The 21,573-nt window shown below is 40.3% G+C and overlaps 1 protein-coding gene and 1 non-coding gene across 2 annotated transcripts in view; both read right to left on the reverse strand.

The window, feature by feature from the left end:
* The window catches only part of SYT16 (synaptotagmin 16), a 156,707-nt gene that overhangs the window by 58,937 nt on the left and 76,197 nt on the right, over window positions 1-21,573 (reverse strand). The window lies entirely within an intron of this gene.
* Window positions 19,665-19,804, reverse strand: LOC147364218 (small nucleolar RNA SNORA7). The gene has a single exon (XR_015135631.1). It is a non-coding gene; the product is annotated as a small nucleolar RNA SNORA7 (small nucleolar RNA).

Here is a 21,573-nt window from a genome sequence, read left to right on the forward strand (position 1 = left end):
ATGGACATGAGTTTGAGCAAGCTTGAGGAGTTGGTGACGGACAGGGAAGCCTGTCGTGCTACAGTCCATGGGATCACAAAGAGTCGGACACAACTGAGCGACTGAACTGAACTGGACCAACTAAGCCAAAATCTAGAAGCAACCCATACGTTCAGCAACAGGAAAATGGATTAAACAAGTTATGGCAAATCAATGCAATGGAATACTAGTAAGCAAGAGGGCTGAACTATTTATACCTCCAACAATATGGATGAATCTCAAAAACATTAAGCTAAGAGTAGTGGGAAAAAAGTCAAAAGAGTACAAATAACATAATTCCATTTATATACTATTCTAGAAAATTTAAACTAGGATACTATGTCGGAAAATAGATCAGTGGTTGCCTAGAGGGGGGCAAGGGGGAAGTTACAGAGAACAATGGATTACGAAGGAGAATGAGGATACTATCGGAGTGATAAAAATGTTCATTTTCTTGCTTCTTGTGATGGTTTCACAGGATGTCAAAATTGACAAATTGGACATTGTGTACGTGTGTGGTTTATCAATTGCACCTTGGTAAAGCTTTTAAAATGTGAATCGAAGTAAAGCTGGTTCCCATGGCAGCCTTCTCTCTCTCCCCCACTGCAAGGTACTGAAGTTCTGTCTTCCCCTTACCAACTCAAATATTCCCAGCCATTTCTGGGCAATTGAGAAAACTCAAAATCAATGAAATCTAGCACTTGTCCTTCTGCTCTAGCCCAAGGAGAGAAGTTTGAGGACCACACCAAATGGAATGTCTCTCTGATCCCCTCTGTGTCCTCCTGGGAAACTCTCCTGGCTTTCTGATTTATATTTGAGTTATTAGATAAACCTTGAGATGTAGGCCACAATGTAGTTCTTGTCTGACTCCTCTGTGTCCCGTTACTGGACCCTATTTGCAACAGTCAGGAGCCACTAACTCAAGTCAAACCTAAAGAGCCCTTCAGACAGATAATGCTGACACAGCCTGGATTCCCCTGCTGCCACATTCAGCTCACTGTTTATTCTCGTGAGCCAAGTGTTTGCCAAATAAGCCCCCAGTTTTCCTGGCATCTCTGGACAGATATGTGTAAAGCTAGTTAATGTGTAAAGCTAGCTATGTGAATGGTCCTCTATCCAGGGCTACTATAGCCTCATTGAAGCTTATTTCTCTTCCCTTCCAGGCTACTAACCCAGGATAAGAAATGAAGCAACATGAAAGGATTGAGAGGGAGAAGGAAATGGCAACCCACTCCAGTAGTCTTGCCTGGAGAATCCCATGGACAAAGGAGCCTGGCGGGCTACAGTCCACGGGGTCGCAAAGAGTCAGACACGACTGAGAGACTAACACACATACACATTGAAAGTGAAAATCACTCAGTCGGGTCTGATTCTTTGATACAGTCCATGAAATTTTCCAGACCAGAATACTGGAGTGGGTAGCTGTTCCCTTCTCCAGAGTATCTTCCCAACCCAGGGATCAAACCCAGATCTCCTGCATTGCAGGCAGATTCTTTACCAGCTGAGCCATTAGGGAAGAACAGGTCTGACTGGGAAGATTACAAAAAGCCTTCTCTCCAGGTAGTATTCTGAGTAAGACCTATATTTGTACTCATTGGGTCCTCATTTCTCACTATTTTGGAGTCTCTCAAATAAAAATGTTTTCTGAACACTTGGCTTTGACAATTACTCTAAGCTGTTTGATTGTTGTAACAGGGCTAACCTGAACTAGTTGCTGCTGCTGCTGCTGCTAAGTCACTTTAGTCGTGTCCGACTCTGCGACCCCATAGACGGCAGCCCACCAGGCTCCGCCGTCCCTGGGACTCTCCAGGCAAGAACACTGGAGTGGGTTGCCATTTCCTTCTCCAAACCTGAACTAAAGTAAGTGCTAAATCATTTACTTGCCTGACTCTTTTAAGCTCTGATAATTTGTATGCCTCCTACAAGGGCATCTCTTGATAGGACTCAAGCGTTGTGTTGTCTTCCTACAATGGTGGCATTTACATACAAATTAATGACCAGGACGGTAATTTACTCTGCTGAGAATGAAGTGACCTGATAATTAAATTTCTGCACATGCAGAGAAAACATGAAACCAGAATGCTTGTTCTTGCTTTCTTTTACCCAGCCCCCAATAGTTCTCTCTCACTCGAATGAATCCTTATAAGCAAATGTGAATCAACATTTTAACTTACAAACGTTCTGATTAAGAAGAAAAAAAAAAATCTCATTGCCATGGATACTAAAATGAAGGGCTTGGGATATATTAGCAAGGCTGAGAAAGATACTGAACAGATCGCGTACTTTGCAGGTGTTGAGTTTCTAGATTTCTATAATAATTGTTCAATTTATTCACTCATCTTCCCATTCCATGCAGCAAATCATCCTTAAGGCAATTTCCAAAGTTGTTTTATCTTGAGGTAAAACTCAACTGTAGCCCAGTCAAGCTACAGAGATAATTTCTATAAGGTAATTTCCGTGTCTTCAGCACCAAATTCACAGTAAATATACCCAAACATATCATGATAACTGAAAAAAATATAGACTGAACATACTCACTTAGCTAAGTAACAGCTTTTTGAGGAAAAATAAAAGCAGAAAAGCTCTATTCCAAAAGTCACACAATTTGCACATCAGATATTCAGTGGTGGTATGCACATATCATAATAATAGCCCCCCTAATAATCTCCCTGAAAATTAGATAATAAATAATGTTTCTCCATTTTCAGAAAAATTAATGGAATATTTTCTAAATGTTCCATTTTTTCCCATACAGCTTTGGACGCCCATATGCTTTGGGTGCCTATTATCACACATATGCTGACAAGCACAAGTAGGTAATAACAGAAATGAATATGAACAAAGAAATATGAACATCATTTATCATGCTTCTATGAAGTGACTTAGCAGCAGTGCCAGGGCTTCCCTGGTGGCTTAGTAGTAAAGAATCTGCCTGCCAATGCAGGAGACATGGGTTTGGTCCCTAGGTCTAGATCCCCAGCAGAAGGAAATGACAACCCACTCTAGTATTCTTGCCTGGGAAATCCCAGAGGAGCCTAGCAGGCTACAGTCCATGAGATCTCAAGAGTCAGGCATGACTTAGTGACTAAATAACAACAACATATCATGCCTCTTTCTTTAACATGCTTTGTCATGCACATGCATACTCATGGCTATGACTATTACATGGCTTACACAGTCCAGCTATAGTTTCTACTGATAAAATGATGCAAATAAATGCATTAAAATTTCATAGGGTACCACAAAAAAACACCTCAATTTTCAGACACTGAACCAATTGAACAAGCCTAGCACCACTGAATGAGAAATGCTGCCCTGGGTACAGTAATGTCCCTTGTTCTCTCTATATTCTTAACTGCCATGAACAGTTTACCTTCTATGACTTTTCTTACTTACATTTTCCAAGTGGGTTTTTCTGTAGCTGTGACTTCTCTAACACCTTCAAAGAATTGCAGTCTTAACTCATTGTTCTCTAGTCTGTCCTCTTAGTGTCTAACATACAATTAGAAATAAAACAAATGCTGCAGTAATTAATAAACACATAAACTTAAAATCAGTATAATACCATATTAGTTGGAGTTCTCTAGAGTAACAGAACCAAAGTAGAAAAAAAATACATACACACACACACAACTGGCTCCCATGTAATTATGGAAGCAGAAAAGTCCAAAAAACTGCAGTTGGCAAGCTGGAGACCTGGGAGAGCCAGTGAGTCATTCCATCCTGACTGAGAGAACCAGGAGAGCCAATGGTATAAGTTCCAGTCTGAGGGCAGGAGAAGATCAATGTTCCAGCTCAAGGAGTCAAGCAGGCAGAGCTCCCCCTTGCTCAGGTCTTCAGTTGATTAGGTAAGGCACACCCACCTTAGGGAGGGCAATCTGCTTTATTCTGTTGACCAGTTCAAATGTTAGTTCAGTTCAGTCGCTCAGTTGTGTCTGACTCTTTGTGATCCCATGGACTACAGCACAACAGGCTTCCCTGTCTGTCACCAACTCCTAAAGCTTGCTCAAACTCATGTCCATCGAGTCGGTGATGCCATCCAACTGTTTCATCCTCTGTTGTCCCCTTCTCCTCCTGTCTTCAATCTTTCCCAGCATCAGAGTCTTTTCTAAAGAGTCAGTTCTTCACATCAGAGGTGAAAGTATTAGAGCTTCAGTTTCAGCACCCATCCGTCCAATGAATATTCAGGACTGATTTCCTTTAGGATGGACTGGTTTGATATTATTGCAGTTCAAGGGACTCTCAAGAGTGTTCTCTAACACCACAGTTCAAAAGCATCAATTCTTTGGTGCTCAGCTTTCTTTAGAATCCAACTCTCACATCCATACATGATTACTGGAAAAACCACAGCCTTGACTAGATGGACATTTGCTGGTAAAGTAATGTCCCTGCTTTTTAAAATGCTGTCTAGGCTTTTCAAGGCAATGGCACCCCACTCCAGTACTCTTGCCTGGAAAATCCCATGGACAGAGGAGCCTGGTAGGCTGCAGTCCATGGGGTCGCTAGGAGTTGGACACAACTGAACGACTTCACTTTCACTTTTCACTTTCATGCATTGGAGAAGGAAATGGCAACCCACTCCAGTGTTCTTGCCTGGAGAATCCCAGGGACGGGGGAGCCTGGTGGGCTGCTGTCTATGGGGTCGCACAGAGTTGGACATGACTGAAGCGACTTAGCAGCAGCAGCAGGCTTTTCACAGCTTTTCTTCCAAGGAGCAAGCATCTTTTAATTTCATGGCTGCAGTCACCATCTGCAGTGATTTTGGAGCCCAGAAAAATAAAGTCTGACACCGTTTCCACTGTTTCCCCATTTTTTCCCATGAAGTGATGGGACCGGTGCCATGATCTTAGTTGTTTTCAATGTTGAGTTTTAAGCCAGCTTTTTCACTCTTCTATTTCACTTTCATCAATAGGCTCTTTAGTTCCTCTTCACTTTCTGCCATAAGTGTAGTGTCTTCTGCATATCTGAAGTTATTGATATTTCTCCTGGCAATCTTGATTCCAGCTTGTACTTCATCCAGCCCAGCATTTCACATGATGTACTCAGCATTTAAGTTAAATAATCAAGGTGACAATATGTCAAAATCAAAGGAGCCTTGATGTGCTCCTTTCCCAATTTGGAACCAGTCCGTTGTTCCATGTCCAGTCTAACTGTTGCTTCTTATCTCACATACAGGTTTGTCAGGAGGCAGGTAAGGTGATCTGGTATTTCCATCTCTTGAAGAATTTTCCACAGTTTGTTGTGTTCCACATAGTCAAAGTTTTAGGCATAGTAAATAAAGCAGAAGTAGATATTTTTCTGGAACTCTCTTGCTTTTTCTATGATCCAACAAATGTTGATAAATTGATCTCTGTGTTTCCTCTGCCTTTTCTAAACCCAGAGTGAACATATGGAAGTTCTCGGTTCATGTACTGTTGAAGCCTGGCTTGGAGAATTTTGAGCCTTACTTTGCTAGCGTGTGAGATGAGTGCAATTGTGAAGTAGTTTGAACATTCTTTGGCATTGCCTTTCTTTGGGATTGGGATGAAAACTGACATTTTCTAGTACTGTGGCCACTGCTGAGTTTTCCAAATTTGCTGACATATTGAGTGCTGCACTTTCACGGCATCATCTTTTAGGATTTGAAATAGCTCAGCTGGAATTCAATCATCTCCACTAGCTTTGTTCCTAGTAATTCAAATGTTAACCTCATCACAAACATCCGCCCAGACACACTCAGAATATTTGACTAACAATCTTGTTACCTCATGGCCCAGTCAAGTTGATATATAAAATTAACTATCACAAATACCATATAAAAGCCAAAGGGAGGAAGAATGCCAACAAGAAGCAGAGCATGCACAGGTTTTAATCCTAGCTCTGACAATTTCCAGTTGAATAATCTTGGGTCATCAATAAACCTCAGTTTACTCCTCCTTAAAAATTAGACCAGGTTTTGTTCTTGCTATTCAGAAGCCTGAGGCCATACAGAACCTCTTGTACTACAAACTCACAGAAATGCCGATAAAATTAGAAAGACACCTGGTATTAGCCCAGAGGGGTAGCCAACTTGTTTGCAGGTCACAGACTGATATCTCAGATATGAATAGCCTTGGGATCATGCAAGGCTGGATTCAGCACCTCAGCATAAGACTTCTATTCTTCATGTACACCCATGGCTGATTCATGTCAATGTATGGCAAAACCACTATAATATTGTAAAGTAATTAGCTTCCAGTTAAAATAAATAAATTTAAAAAATAAAAGTGACTAAGGAAGCAAAAAAAAAAAAAACAGACTATTACTCTTTAAAAAATGCTGCCCCTTTCTTTGAAAAGAGGACTAGTAAAATTTCATCTAACAGTTTGTACTTAGAGAAGTGGGAAGAAAGCTTGCTATTTGTTTGGAGCTGTGAATGGAAAAAAAAATTATCCTGTGAGAAATAAAAACATCAAGTCTTTACCTCTTACAGAAGTATAATATCAATGCAGGGCAGAAATCTGAAAGCAAGAAATTACTAAGCAAATCCAAGAGATTTTGTACTAACAGAGGCAAGTACAAAATTGTTCACTTCCATAAGCAAAAGTACAGGGGATTATATCCATCACCACATTCAAAAACAAATGCCTTCTGAAGATGAGCTCACCCACAAACACACAGAAGATAATACATAAGAGGCATTAAACTAGCATGAGGTGAAATGCAAAACAATCTAAGAATATATAGTAATCGTAAGCATATGTGGAAGAGTTATAAAAATCAGCCATGTATCAGGCCACAAAAGAAGCTTCAAAAATACAGTTAGACCACATTTTAATTTCAATGCAGTTAGAAATAAAACAAGACTTTTTTAAATTATAAAAATGCTTCTGGAAACCAGAAACCACAATTTTAAATAATTGATGGGTCAAAAAAAGAAACCCTAATTGGAATGATAAAATATTAATAACTAAAAAATAATGAACACATCACATATCATATACTTGTGGGATATAGTTAAAGTGGTACTTAAAGAAAATTTATGGATTAATTTAGAGTATATATTATGAGTCAAGAAAAAGATGAAAAAATTAATATGATAGAAATGTCAACTCAAGGTATTATTGATCAACAGATTAAACCAAACTACACAGAAGAAATAGAAAAGAAGAAAGCAAATATTAAAAAAAATATAACTATAAAGAAAACACTAAAAAATACAGAAGATATTATAAAAACTATCTTTTAAAGATAAACCATTGACAAGGTTGATTCAGACAAATATAACTATAGACACTGTGGGCATTTAAGAATCACAAGAGAAAAAAGATTTAAATGTTTTTTGAAAAGAAAAAATAGAAAACACATAGACCAATAACCACTAAAAAAAGTAAAATGTAGAAAAACAATTCAAAAGGGACATATCACATGCAGATGGATTTATATGACTTTTTCTAGCCTTCAAAGGAAGGTAACTTGCTCTTTTATATAAGCTATTCTAGAAGGGAAAACCCATATCATTTATGAAATCAAAGAAGGTAATTTATATAGTAACTCAATTTCTGATGATCCTAGTTATAAACATCCTAAAGAGCAGCAAACAAAATTGAAATGTATTTTTAAAAATGCACTGAAAATAAAAATTCAGAGACGTTTAAATACTTGGAAATTATCTAAAGTATAAATAATCACGCTAATATAATCATCTCAATAGATGTATAAAATTATTAAGTAAATTTCAACACTTTCAAGAGTTTTTGCGATTAAAAAAAAAACTCTTCAGATACTAGGAATAAAAAGAAACATTGTCAACCTGAAATAGATAATCTACCATTCATCACACTCAAAGATAAACTTTAACATTCCTTACAGACTATACCAGGTTGCTCAGATGGTGAAGAATTCTCCTGCAATGCAGGAGATTCAGGTTCCATCCTTGGGTCAGAAATATCTCCTGGAGAAGGGAATGGCAACCCACTTCAGTATTCTTGCCTAGAAAATTCCATGGACAGAGGAGCCTGGTGGGCTATAGTCCATGGGGTCACAAAGAGTCGGACATGACTAATGCTTTCACTTTCAGAGACTATGTAAAACTTGGAAAACAAGGAATAAAATTCCAAAAGATCAAACTAAGTTAAAAAAAGAAGAATTGAGGTCAATTTTAAATTAAGAGTTCATTAAGGAGATCTCTGCCTCTGATCAAGACAGAAAAACAAATACTAAGTCTGCTCTCTCACATGAAACAACTAAAAACCTGGCCATAACTCATGGCTCGAAAAATACTAAACAAAGGCAATAAAAAATAGCAATTCCTAAGAGATGAGATATAAGCAAGTAAGTCCTATGATAGTCCAAGCTGATTACACGGAGAACGTTTTGAAGCCATTGTCTAGGGAAGGGGAACCCAGGCAAGGTTGGTGGTCTCCCTGATTTGAGGTGATAAAGCTAAGAGGCCAGGGGTGCCACACTATGAAAGCTCAGGAAACAGTATTAAAGAGGAGAGCTAAAAAGAGAGAGAAATCTAGAGATCTGCCATACTTGAGTTTTCAGCTGAAAACTGGTAAGTGAGCAAACTATGGAAAGAACCACTCAAACTGGTCAGGAAACAGTCCCTTGAACTCACACAGAGTCAAGAATAGTGCTCTGGTCCAACTAGCTAGAGTAGAAAATCTTATAATTGATGTGGCATTGAGTAAACCACTCAGAAGGGTTTTGGCTCAGTGGGGAAGAACAATTAAATCTAGATCAAACATTACTTAGGTCCTACCTAAAAAGGCTTAAAACAAAGACCTAAAAGGATCAAGCAGTTTTCAAATTGTTTAACCACAACTCAGAGCAACACTTAAGAATATTTCTATATCCAACATGCAACAAGATAAAATTCATGATGTATGACATTCAATCAAAACTTTCTAGGCACATTGAGAAGCAGAAAGATATTGTGTGTAATGAGGGGGAAAGTCAATCAATTGAAATGGAATAAGAAATGACACAGATAATAGAAAACATAGGCAATTCTTCGCCAAGGACATTAAAACAGTGACTATCACTGTATTCCATGTATTCAAGAAGTTAGAAGAAATTACGAACACAATAAGTAGAGAGTCAAATGAAAATTTTGAAGCTGAGAACTACACTAAAATGAAAAAACTAACACTGATTGGGATTAATCACAGAATTGGACAATAAAGAAGAAAAGAGTAGTGAGCTTGAAAACAGTAAAAGCAATTCAAAATGAAACACTGAGAAATATAATCACTGGGCAAAGATGAATAGAGCGTCAGTAGCAGTGGCACAATTTGAGGTAGCATAAAATATATATCAGAGAAGGCAATGGCACCCCACTCCAGTACTCTTACCTGGAAAATCCCATGGACGGAGGAGCCTGGTAGGCTGCAGTCCATGGCGTCGCTAAGAGTCAGACACGACTGAGCGACTTCATTTTCACTTTTCACCTTCACGCATTGGAAAAGGAAATGGCAACCCACTCCAGTGTTCTTGCCTGGAGAATCCCAGGGACGGGGGAGCCTGGTGGGCTGCAGTCTATGGGGTCGCACAGAGTCGGACACGACTGAAGTGACTTAGCAAAATATATATAATTGATGACCCTAAAGGAGAGAGGGGAGCAGGAAAAATATGTGAAGAAATCACGGCCAAACTTTTCCATATTTGATGCAAATTATAAACCCACCAATTCAAGAAGTAGAAAACATCCTAAGTCCAAGAAATATGGGAAAACTACACTAAGGCAAATCATAACCAAATTGCTAAAAAACAGTTGGTCTGCTAAGTCGCTTCAGTCGTGTCCAACTCTGTTCGACCCCATAGACGGCAGCCCACTAGGCTCCTCTGTCCCTGGAATTTTCCAGGCAAGAATACTGGAGTGGGTTGCCATTTCCTTCTCCAATGCATGAAAGTGAAAAGTGAAAGTGAAGTCGCTGAGTCCTGCCCGACTCTTCGAGACCCACCCCATGGACTGCAGCCTACCAGGCTCCTCTGTCCATGGGATTTTCCAGGCAAGACTACTGGAGTAGGTGGCCATTGCCTTCTCCAAAAAACCAGTTGGAGATGGTCAGAAACAAAACAACACAATGAACCCTAATATAGACTATGAACTAGTCAACAATAATGTATCAATACTGCTTCATCAATTATAACGAAAGTACCACAACAATTTAAGATAAATAACAGGAGAAACAAGGCTGGAGGAGAGTATTTGGGAACTTTTCATACTTTTTACTTAATTTTTCTGTAAACCTAAAACTGCTCTGGGAAAGTAGTCTACTGATTTTTTTTTAAATAGAGGGGGAAAAAAGACACTATGAACAGAGAAATGTAGACAAGAATGTTAGGAGACTTCTCATTGTGAAATCTCACAGTGAAAAAATATTTTTAAAGTGCTAGAAGAAAAAGCTGAAAGTATTCTAGACCTAGAGAAAATATCTTTCAAAATACAAGGCAAAATAAAGACTTCAGAAAGAATCTAAGTGGCAAAAAAAAAAAAAAAAGTTAAAAAGTCCTTCAAACAGAAGAAAAATGATACTAGACATAAATCTGCATCTACACAAAGAAATGAAGAGCACCTGAAATTACTATGTGGGTAAATACACAAAGACTTAGGTTCTTTTAAATTTTTTTAAGTGTCCCAAGTTTTACAACAGACTGGTTCCAAATAGGAAAAGTACGTCAAGGCTGTATATTGTCACCCTGCTTATTTAATTTATATGCAGAGTACATCATGAGAAATGCTGGGCTGGAAGAAGCACAAGCTGGAATCAAGATTCCCGGGAGAAATATTAATAACCCCAGATATGCATATGACACCACCCTTATGGCAGAAAGTGAAGAGGAACTCAAAAGCCTCTTGATGAAAGTAAAAGTGGAGAGTGAAAAAGTTGGCTTAAAGCTCAACATTCAGAAAACTAAGATCATGGCATCTGGTCCCATCACTTTGTAGCAAATAGATGGGGAAACAGTGGAACCAGTGTCAGACTTTATTTTTTTGGACTCCAAAATCACTGCAGATGGTGACTGCAGCCATGAAATTAAAAGATGCTTACTCCTTGGAAGGAAAGTTATGACCAACCTAGATAGCATATTCAAAAGCAGAGACATTACTTTGCCAACAAAGGTCCGTCTAGTCAAGGCTATGGTTTTTCCAGTAGTCATGGATGTCTGTGAGAGTTAGACTGTGAAGAAAGCTGAGCGACGAAGAACTGATGCTTTTAAACTGTGGTGTTGGAGAAGACTCTTGAGAGTCCCTTGGACTGCAAGGAGATCCAACCAGTCCATTCTGAAGGAGATCAGTCCTGGGATTTCTTTGGAAGGGCTGATGCTAAAGCTGAAACTCCAGTACTTTGGCCACCTCATGCGAAGAGTTGACTCATTGGAAAAGACCCTGATGCTAGGAGGGATTGGGGGCAGGAGAAGGGGATGACAGAGAATGAGATGGCTGGATGGCATCACCAACTCAACGGACATGAGTTTGAGTGAACTCCAGGAGCTGGTGATGGACAGGGAGGCCTGGTGTGCTGCGATTCATGGGGTCGCAAAAAGTCGGACACGACTGAGTGACTGAACTGAACTGAACTGAAGTTTTACATATGTGTTACAATATACAGATGTTAATTTTGACATTTCAGAATCTTTCTCTCTCAGGAAAGACATCTGGTTTTCTTTTATGAAAACATGCCTCCATGAGGTTTGAGTAGGCAAATAACTCAGACACTGGCAATGAGAGCCAACCTCAGAACTTTGCTATGTGTATGCATTAGTCACTCAATCATGTCCAACTCTTTGTGACCCCATGCATTGTAGCCTGCCCAGTTCCTCTATCCATGGAATTATCTAGGCAAGAATACTGGAGTGGGTAGCCATTCCCTTCTCCAAGGAATCTTCCCAACCCAGGGGTTCAACCCAGGGGTTGAACCTAGGTCTCCTGCATTGCATGCAGGTTCTTTACCATCTGAGCCACCAGAGAAGCCCTAGAACTCTACTGGAGATATTAAAAAAAGCTTCCCAGGTGGCACAGTGGTAGGTTCGACCCCTGGGTCAGGAAGATTCCCTGGAGTAGGAAATGGCAACCCACTCCAATATTCTTGCCTGAAAAATTCTATGGACAGAGGAGCCTGGTAGGCTGCAGTCCATGGGGTCACAAAGAGTTGGACACAACTGAGCCACTAAACACACACACACACTCCTGCAGCTGAGGTTAAGGTAGTAGGATATAGGCCTGTATCTGCCATCACCTAGGAGACAGTCTGCCTGAGAAAAAAACCAGCACAAAAAACAGTAGAATCAAGAATTTTGGATTCTTAATACTAAGACCCCCTGTGAAGTAGAGCCAATCGTTTTCATTTGGAAGCACAATTCACTGGGCTTTTCACTTCTGTGAACTAAAAAACTCTAGTGTGTGTGTATGTGTGTGTGTGTGCACGCATGCATGCACACGAGCATGTACACTTGAGCCCCTTTTGATTTAATTTCTGTCACTTGCACCCAAAAGGATTCTGACTGGTGTAGTCAAGTGCAAAGAGTATTACAGGTGAGAGTTAAGAGATCTCTGTTTTAGACTTTCCCCTGACAATACAGAATTATAAAATCTTGGCCAAGGAACTTTATATCGCTCTCTTCTCTGAATTTCTACAAGAAATGCTGTCTACATAATTCATTAAGCAAATAAGTATGTATTGCTTTGTGACATGTCTTCTAGCTTGACTATTTTAAAATCTTTATTAACATTTTATTCACTTATGCCTTATTTCCCCAGCTGAATTATATCCTCGATTCCTCCCACACAGCTGATGTATCCGCTGAACCCAAACACATTTACAGCACAGCTAATGTGAGTAAGCTAACCTGTTAGGGTTCTCTCAGTTTAAAAGAAATTTGTGATACTTTAAGAGTCAGAAACCACTGAGCATCTGAGTACAAACATAGTTTAAAGCAACCAAATACCACAAATACCACAACTAGGGCCCCAAATACCACAACTGCTCTCTGATTCCACAGCATTTATTTCATACTGACAAAGCTGCCCCATGTTTTGTCCCTTAAATACCATGATTCTCTGGAAGCAGAGTCCACGATAGGCCTTTACAGCCCCAAGATGGAGCTCGGTGCCCTTGACTCTGTCAGCATCCTGAAAGCACTGGCTGAACTGAACTCAGCTCCATCCAAAATTCACTTTATGTTCAGAAATATTTTCCTTCACTTATGAAGATAGGAAGTGAAAAGCCAAAGAATTTAGAATCAAAAGACACAGGTTTTAGCCTTGATCCTGCCACATGTTAGCTGTGTGACTTGTCCTTTGTTACTTGACTTTTCTGAGGCTTCCGTTCTTCATATGAAAATAATGATCCCTGCCTTCCCCTTTTTTAAGGTTTTGGTGAGGAACAAGAGCAATCATTAGGGGAGGGAGGAGGGAAGAGGGTTTAGGATGGGGAACGCGGGTATACCTGTGGCGGATTCATTTCCATATTTGGCAAAACTAATACAGTATTTTAAAGTTTAAAAATAAAATAAAATTTTAAAAATTAAATTAAATTAAAAAATTTTAAAAAAAAAGAGCAATCATTTGTAGGCAAAGGACTCTAAAAGCAAAATTTACTAAACCACAAAAACAAAGGAGAAAAGGAAAGATATACGCATTTGAATGCAGAGTTCCAAAGAATAGCAAGGAGAGATAAGAAAGCCTTCCTCAGTGATCAGTGCAAAGAAATAGCGGAAAACAACAGAACGGGGAAGACTAGAGATCTCCTCAAGAAAATTAGAGATAACAAGGGAACATTTCATGCAAAGATGGGCTCGGTAAAGGACAGAAATGGTATGGACCTAACAGAAGCAGAAGATATTAAGAAGAGGTGGCAAGAATACACAGAAAAACCGTACAAATAATATCTTCACGATCCAGAAAATCACAACAGTGTGATCACTCACCCAGAGCCAAAATGTGACTTCACATTCCTAGAATGTGAAGTCAAGTGGGCCTTAGGAAGCATCATTATGAACAAAACTAGTGGAGGTGATGGAATTCCAGTTGAGCTATTTCAAATCCTAAAAGATGATGCTGTGAAAGTGCTACACTCAATATGCCAGCAAATTTGGAAAACTCAGCAGTGGCCACAGGACTGGAAACGGTCAGTTTTCATTCCAATCCCAAAGAAAGGCAATGCCAAAGAATGCTTAAACTACCACACTATTGCACTCATCTCACACAGTAGCAAAGTAATGCTTAAAATTCTCCAAGCCAGGCTTCAGCAATAAGTGAACCGTGAACTTCCAGATGTTCAAGCTGGTTTTAGAAAAGGCAGAGGAACCAGAGATCAAATTGCCAACATCCGCTGAATCATCGAAAAAGCAAAAGAGTTCCAGAGAAATATCTACTTCTGCTTTATTGACTATGCCAAAGCCTTTGACTGTGTGCATCACAATAAACTGGAAAATTCTGAAAGAGATGGGAATACCAGACCATCTGACCTGCCTCTTGAGAAACCTGTATGCAGGTCAGGAAGCAACAGTTAGAGCTGGACATGGAAAACAGACTGGTTCCAAATAGGAAAAGGAGTTTGTCAAGGCTGTATATTGTCACCCTGCTTATTTAACTTATATGCAGAGTACATCATGAGAAAAGCTGGGCTGGAGGAAGCACAAGCTGGAATCAAGATTGCCAGGAGAAATATCAATAACCTCAGATATGCAGATGACCCCACCCTTATGGCAGAAAGTGAAGAAGAATTAAAGAGCCTCTTGATGAAAGTGAAAAAGGAGAGTGAAAAAGTTGGCTTAAAGCTCAACATTCAGAAAACTAAGGTCATGGCATCCAGTCCCATCACTTCATGGCAAATAGGCGGAAAAACACTGGAAACAGTGGCAGACTTCATTTTTGGGGGCTCCAAAATCACTGCAGATGGTGATTGCAGCCATGAAGTTAAAAGACGCTTACTCCTTGGAAGAAAAGCTATGACCAACCTAGACAGCACATTAAAAAGCAGAGACAGTACTTTGCCAACAAAGGTCCATCTAGTCAAGGCTATGGTTTTTCCAGTAGTTATGTATGGATGTGAGAGTTGAACTAGAAAGAAAGCTGAGTGCTGAAGAATTGATGCTTTTGAACTGTGGTGTTGGAAAAGACTCTTGAGAGTCCCTTGAACTGCAAGGAGATCCAACCAGTCCATCCTAAAAGAAATCAGTCCTGAATGTTCATTGGAAGGACTGATATTGAAGCTGAAACTCCAATACTTTGGCCACCTGATAAGAAGAGCTGACTCATTTGAAAAGACCCTGGTGCTGGGAAAGATTGAAGATGAGAGGAGAAGGGGACGACAGAGGATGAGATGGTTGGATGGCATCATCAACTCCATGGACATGAGTTTGAGTGAACTCCAGGAGTTGGTGATGGACAGGGAGGCTTGGCATGCTGCAGTCCATGGGGTCGCAAAGAGTCAGAGACAACTAAGCGAATGAACTGAACAATGTACTCATTATATTATATATAATATCCCATTTAAAACTGAGTAATATGCTTAGAGGTAGCCATTGTATGCTCACTCAACAGAAGAAGTTCCTGGGATCCACAGAAATCAAGTAATGTGTAAGCTCTATCTGCCTCCAAAGCCCATATTCCTTCCATTACATTATTCTACTTGGTAAATACAAAGCAATATGCAAATAACAGGTGTTTCATTCCCCAGGTGCCAGGGAACCATGAAAAAAGAAAGGCTGGGCCTCAAATGATAAAGGACAAACACGATCAAAGTGGGACCCAAAGAGTTTCTGCTTATCCACAGTAGCTGGGATTGTCAAAATTCAGGTACGTGTCCCTAGACAACTTTTCCCTCCTATATCCGAAGCCAAAGATACTAACTGTTTATGCCCTCTTTCCTGATGAGGCTCAGAATCTGTAAATTCACTTCAAACAGCAAAATCCACTGATCAGAACTGCCTACAGAATGAAGCTACTATTCAAACTTGTGCCCTGTAAAGACAGCTTTCATTCTGTTTAGAGACTGTAGAGCAGATGTACAGGCAAGCCTGGAATCAGGAGAGGAAAAGGAAAGATAATGCAAAGGAATTCACTTATTCAAAAGTCCATCTGCTAGGACTTCCCTGGTGATCCAGTAGTTAAAGAATCCACCTGCCAATTCAGGGAACATGGGTTTGATCTCTGGTCTGCGAAGATCCTGAATGCCATAGGGCAACTAAGCCCACGCACCGCAACTACTGAAGCCTGAACACTCTAGAGTCACCGCAATGAGAAGCCCATGCACTGAAAATAGAAATTAGCCCCCACTTGCTGCAACTAGAGAAATCCTGGGCACAGCAACAAAGACCCAGTGTAGTCACAAATAAATAATTTTAAAACATGCTTTAGAAAAAAAGTCCATCTTCTTAATAAACAGCATGAGATGCCAGTCCCAGGGCCTGATGTCAGACACAGTTGACAAATAAAAATAGACCCAGCCCTCACCTGGCAATTATAATCCCATTAACTCTCTTCTATGATATCAAAAGCCTTCAGAGGGCCAGAAAGCAGGCAGAAAAAGTGGGCTCATCTCAGAAAGCAGAAATAGCCTAGATGGGTCAGTAACTTCAAAGACTGCCAAGCATGCAGCTGGAACACTTGGCACTTAGATTTCAGAATTCATGTTCTCTTGGATTTTTAAAAAGGAAAAAACTGTGTACATATCATAATCTATTTAACACCCCAGTAGGGTCTGGGGCAACATCTTGTAATAAGATGCATTAATAATTAAAACATGCAAATATTCACTCTAAGATAAATAAGTGAAAGTTCTAAATAACCTCATCTCAGTTCAAGTAATCCCTGATATTTTGAAAAGATTCCGGTTTTCAAGGTCTTGGATTTGGAGATTCCAAATAAGGGTTTGTACACTTGTATCAAGGATAAATACTGCATATATCAATCTAAGATAAAAGTTAATTTTATGTGTCTGAGCTCTAGAAGAGACATCCCAAATTATATGTTGGTGTTTAAAAAGCTATGCAAAATTTTTCCCCACAAGAATTATTGAGAAATATTTTTTTTAGATATAAGAATCTCAAATATTTAAAATCTTTTAAGATATTAAAGAAATCCATTTTTAGAATAAAACATAACTCTACGGGTTGGAGATAGCACAGAGTAACTGAAGAAATTATAAACATACAAGGTAAACATGAGAAGTGCTTATCTACCGAAACCCAGGAATGAACCAGAACTGTGGTGTTGGAGAAGACTCTCGAGAGTCCCTTGGACTGCAAGAAGATCAAACCAGTTCATCTTAAAGGATATCAGTCCTGAATATCCATTGGAAGGACTGATGCTGAAGCTGAAACTCCAACACTTTGGCCACCTGATGCAAAGAACTGACTCTTTGGAAAAGACCTGATGCTGGGAAAGATTGAAGGCATGAGGAGAAGGTGATGACAGAGGATGAGATGGTTGTATGGCATCACTGACGCTATGGACATGAATTTGAACAAGCTCCTGGAGTTGGTGATGAACAAGGAAGCCTGGCGTGCTGCAGTCCATGGGGTCACAAAGAGTCAGACGCGATTGAGCAACTAAACTGAACTGAAACATGAGAAAAGTAAAAGGACCTTGTGAACTGAGTTCCTGCCACAATTAAGCTGAAGGGGTCAGAAGCCCATGCTGCTGAAAATCACTTAATGTGGAAACCAGGGTTCTCAGGGCACCTGAGACCTGCTCTTGCAGCTCAAAGGCAAAGATGTTGAAGAAATGCAGTGACTTGTCCGCTGATGATGCACTCCGAGGTTGCTGCTTTTGAGTCCTACCTATTGATCCACACATGAAATGTGATACCACGGAGGAGGCTATTCCCTTGATCTTCCACAGCAAGGCAGCCTCATGCTTCCCTGCAGCCTCCCTGCTCTCTTGGCGCCAGTGCTCTGAAAGGTTCTGCCTTGAGCACTTGGCTCAGTCCACATGCTGGACCTGCTAATCTCAGACCACCCACAGCTTCAACTGCCACGTCCAGAACGGCGACTGGCAAAAGCAGTTCCTCCATTCCCTCCCAAGCTCTTCATTCATGCATTCAACACCAGCCTCCAGCCGGGGTCTCACTACAACCCCCACCATGGCCATCCTGCACCCACCTACTCCCAACCTTTATCCTTTATTCCCATCCTCATGTTTCTGTGCGCAGAATGACCTCTGCGCCCTCTATTCCCATTCACAATTTTTTATTGGAGTAAAGCTGATTTACAATGTTGTGTTAGCTTCATGTGTACAGCAAAATGATCCAGTCATACATATATATGACAATATATATATGTATATATATATGAAAGTGTTAGTCATTCAGTCGTGTCCAACTCTTTGTGGCCCCATGAACTGTAGCCCATCAGGCTCCTCTGTCCATGGCATTCTCCAGGCAAGAATACTGGAATGGGATGCCATGTCCTTCTCCAGGGGATCTTCCTGACCCAGGGATCAAACCCTGGTCTCCTGCATTGCAGGCAGATTCTTTACCATCTGAGCCACCTGGGGAGCCCATATATCTATACATATTCCTTTTCAGATTCTTTTCCCTTATAGACTATTACAAAATACTGAGTACAGTTTCCTGTGCTATACAGTAGGTCCTTGTTGGTTATCTAGTTCATATATTGTTGTTCTTGTTTAGTTGCTCAGTTCTGTCTGACTCTTTTGGTACCCCATGGACTATAGCCTAACAGTCTCTTCTGTCCACAGGATTTTTCAGGCAAGATTACTGGAGTGGGTTGCCATTTCCTCCTGTAGATCAAGGGATCTTCCTGATCCAAGGATTGCACCCATGTCTCCACGTCTCTTGCATTACAAGTGGATTCTCTACACCAAGCTGCCAGGGAAGCTCATTTTATATATAGAAGTGGGTATGTCAATACCAAACTCCTAATTTTAACATCATTCTTCAAAATGCTTAAACTTCTTTAGGATCTGTTCTCCCCTCCCTTTTCCAAAACACAAACCTGAGCTTGGGTTTCTTTCCCTTATTCTTGCTCCTCCTCCTGTCAGCGCTTACCCCAGTCAAAACATTTTACCAAAACAATTTAACATTCTCCATGTACTTGTACACATCACCTCTAGAGAGGCAGCTCTTTAAAAGTGGGAGCAGAGTCCCTCTCTTTGCATCCTCACAGCCAAGCTAGTGTAGTGTCAGACTAACAGCAGCTGCTCGATAAATATTTATTAAATGAAAGCAGTAATTAATTAGCCACATCCAACTATAGTGGGAAGAATTGGAACCCTCAAAGCATCAACCACAGAAAAGTACCTGTCACCATAATCAGGCACAGAGTGGGTGTTTAACACAGATGTGTCCAGTGGTTGTTATATATTTCACTAGAATTTATTCAACTCTTTATCTTGTATTTCTGATATACACAGATTAAATGGGCTTATGTGGTCTGGACGACAGCCCCAACTCTTAACAGGAAATAGCCTTTCACATTCCAAGTAGCTTATGAAGACGCCCTTGGAACAGAACCCATTGGTAAGCAGGGGTGGAAAGTAACCACTGTTCATCAAAATTAGCTTCTATGAATCTATTTCAATTTCTTTTTGCTAAACTTGTAAGTGAATATCTACTTGTCTCTTTAATAAAATTTAACACATTTTCCCTCATTAATTTCTTCCTGTATTCTACATTCTACTCTTCTTCTTCTTCTTCTTCTTTTTTTTTTAACTCTATTGCAGAATGTCTTCCAATCACCAGCTACTAAGCAAACTGGGAATAGAATGGGTACCTCAGTCAAGCTTGCTTTCCCTCCTGACTCTGAGGGAGTCATTATACTAGCCATTCTCCAGATGTGATCCTGGGAGGTTCAGTTCAGTTCAGTCAGTTCAGTCGCTCAGTCATGTCCAATCCCTTGTGACCCCATGAATCACAGCACTCCAGGCCTCCCTGTCCATCACCAACTCCCGGACTCTACCCAAACTCATGTCTGTCAAGTTGGTGATGCCATCCAGCCGTGTCATCCTCTGTCGTCCCCTTCTCCTCCTGCCCCCAATCCCTCCCAGCATCAGGGTCTTTTCCAATGAGTCAGCTCTTCGCATGAGGTGGCCAAAGTACTGGAGTTTCAGCTTCAGCATCAGTCCTTCCAATTTACACCCTGGACTGATCTCCTTTAGGATGGACTGCTTGGATCTTCTTGCAGCCCAAGGGACTCTCAAGAGCCTTCTCCAATACCACAGTTCAAAAGCATCAATTCTTCAGGGCTCAGCTTTCTTCACAGTCCAACTCTCACATCCATATGTGACCACTGGAAAAACCATAGTCTTGACTAAATGGACCTTTGTTGGCAAAGTAATATCTCTGCTTTTGAATATGCTATCTAGGTTGGTCATAACTTTCCTTCCAAGGAGTAAGCGTCTTTTAATTTCATGGCTGCAATCACCATCTGCAGTGATTTTGGAGCCCCAAAAAATAAAGTCTGACACTGTTTCCACTGTTTCCCATCTATTTCCCATTAAGTGATGGGACCGGATGCCATGATCTTAGTTTTCTGAATGTTAAACTTTAAGCCAACTTTTTCACTCCCCTCTTTCACTTTCATCAGAGGCTCTTTAGTTCTTCTTCACTTTCTGCCATAAGGGTAGCATCATCTGCATATCTGAAGTTATTGATATTTCTCCTGGCAATCTTGATTCCAGCTTGTGCTTCATCCAGCCCAGCATTTCTCATGATGTACCCTGCATATAAGTTAAATAAGCAGGGTGACAATATACAGCCTTGACAAACTCCTTTTCCTATTTGGAACCAGTCTGTTTTCCATGTCCAGTTCTAATTGTTGCTTCCTGGCCTGCATATAGGTTTCTCAAGAGGCAGGTCAGGTGGTCTGGTATTCCCATCTCTTTCAGAATTTTCCACAGTTTATTGTGATGCACACAGTCAAAGGCTTTGGCATAGTCAATAAAACAGAAATAGAGGTTTTTCTGGAACTCTTTTGCTTTTTCGATGATCCAGCGGATGTTGGCAATTTGATCTCTGGTTCCTCTGCCTTTTCTAAAACCAGCTTGAACATCTGGAAGCTCACGGTTCATGTATTACTGAAGCCTGGCTTGGAGAATTTTGAGCATTACTTTACTAGCATGTGAGATGAGTGCAATTGTGCAGTAGTTTGAGCATTCTTTGGCATTGCCTTTCTTTGGGATTGGAATGAAAACTGACCTTTTCCAGTCCTGTGGCCCCTGCTGAGTTTTCCAAATTTTCTGGCATATTGAGTGTAGCACTTTCACAGCATCATCTTTCAGGATTTGAAATAGCTCAACGTACCCTGCTTTTTTATCTTCATTTTTTACCCCCTTAATTCAATGGATTCAGTGTTGTTAAGAGCTATTGTAATACAATAAAGAGATGAACAGAATCATATAATTCTGACCAAATAATTCAAAGTACAAATCAAAGCAATATACAAGCACAAATAGAAACAATGTGTATTGTCAAAAATAAGATGTTAAACAATTGAGCTATGTGTCCTTGGAACTACTTCACCCTGAGTTCTAGAACAAACACTAAAAGTGATCATGATGCAGGTTGAAGTTAAGGGGGCGACCATTTCCATCAACGTGTCAAATAACCTGAAGGTTGGAAT

The sequence above is a fragment of the Bos grunniens genome, chromosome 10, assembly GCF_055505025.1.
Source record: "Bos grunniens cultivar Pamir isolate PY7600 chromosome 10, Bosgru_T2T1.0, whole genome shotgun sequence".
Taxonomy (NCBI): domain Eukaryota; kingdom Metazoa; phylum Chordata; class Mammalia; order Artiodactyla; family Bovidae; genus Bos; species Bos grunniens.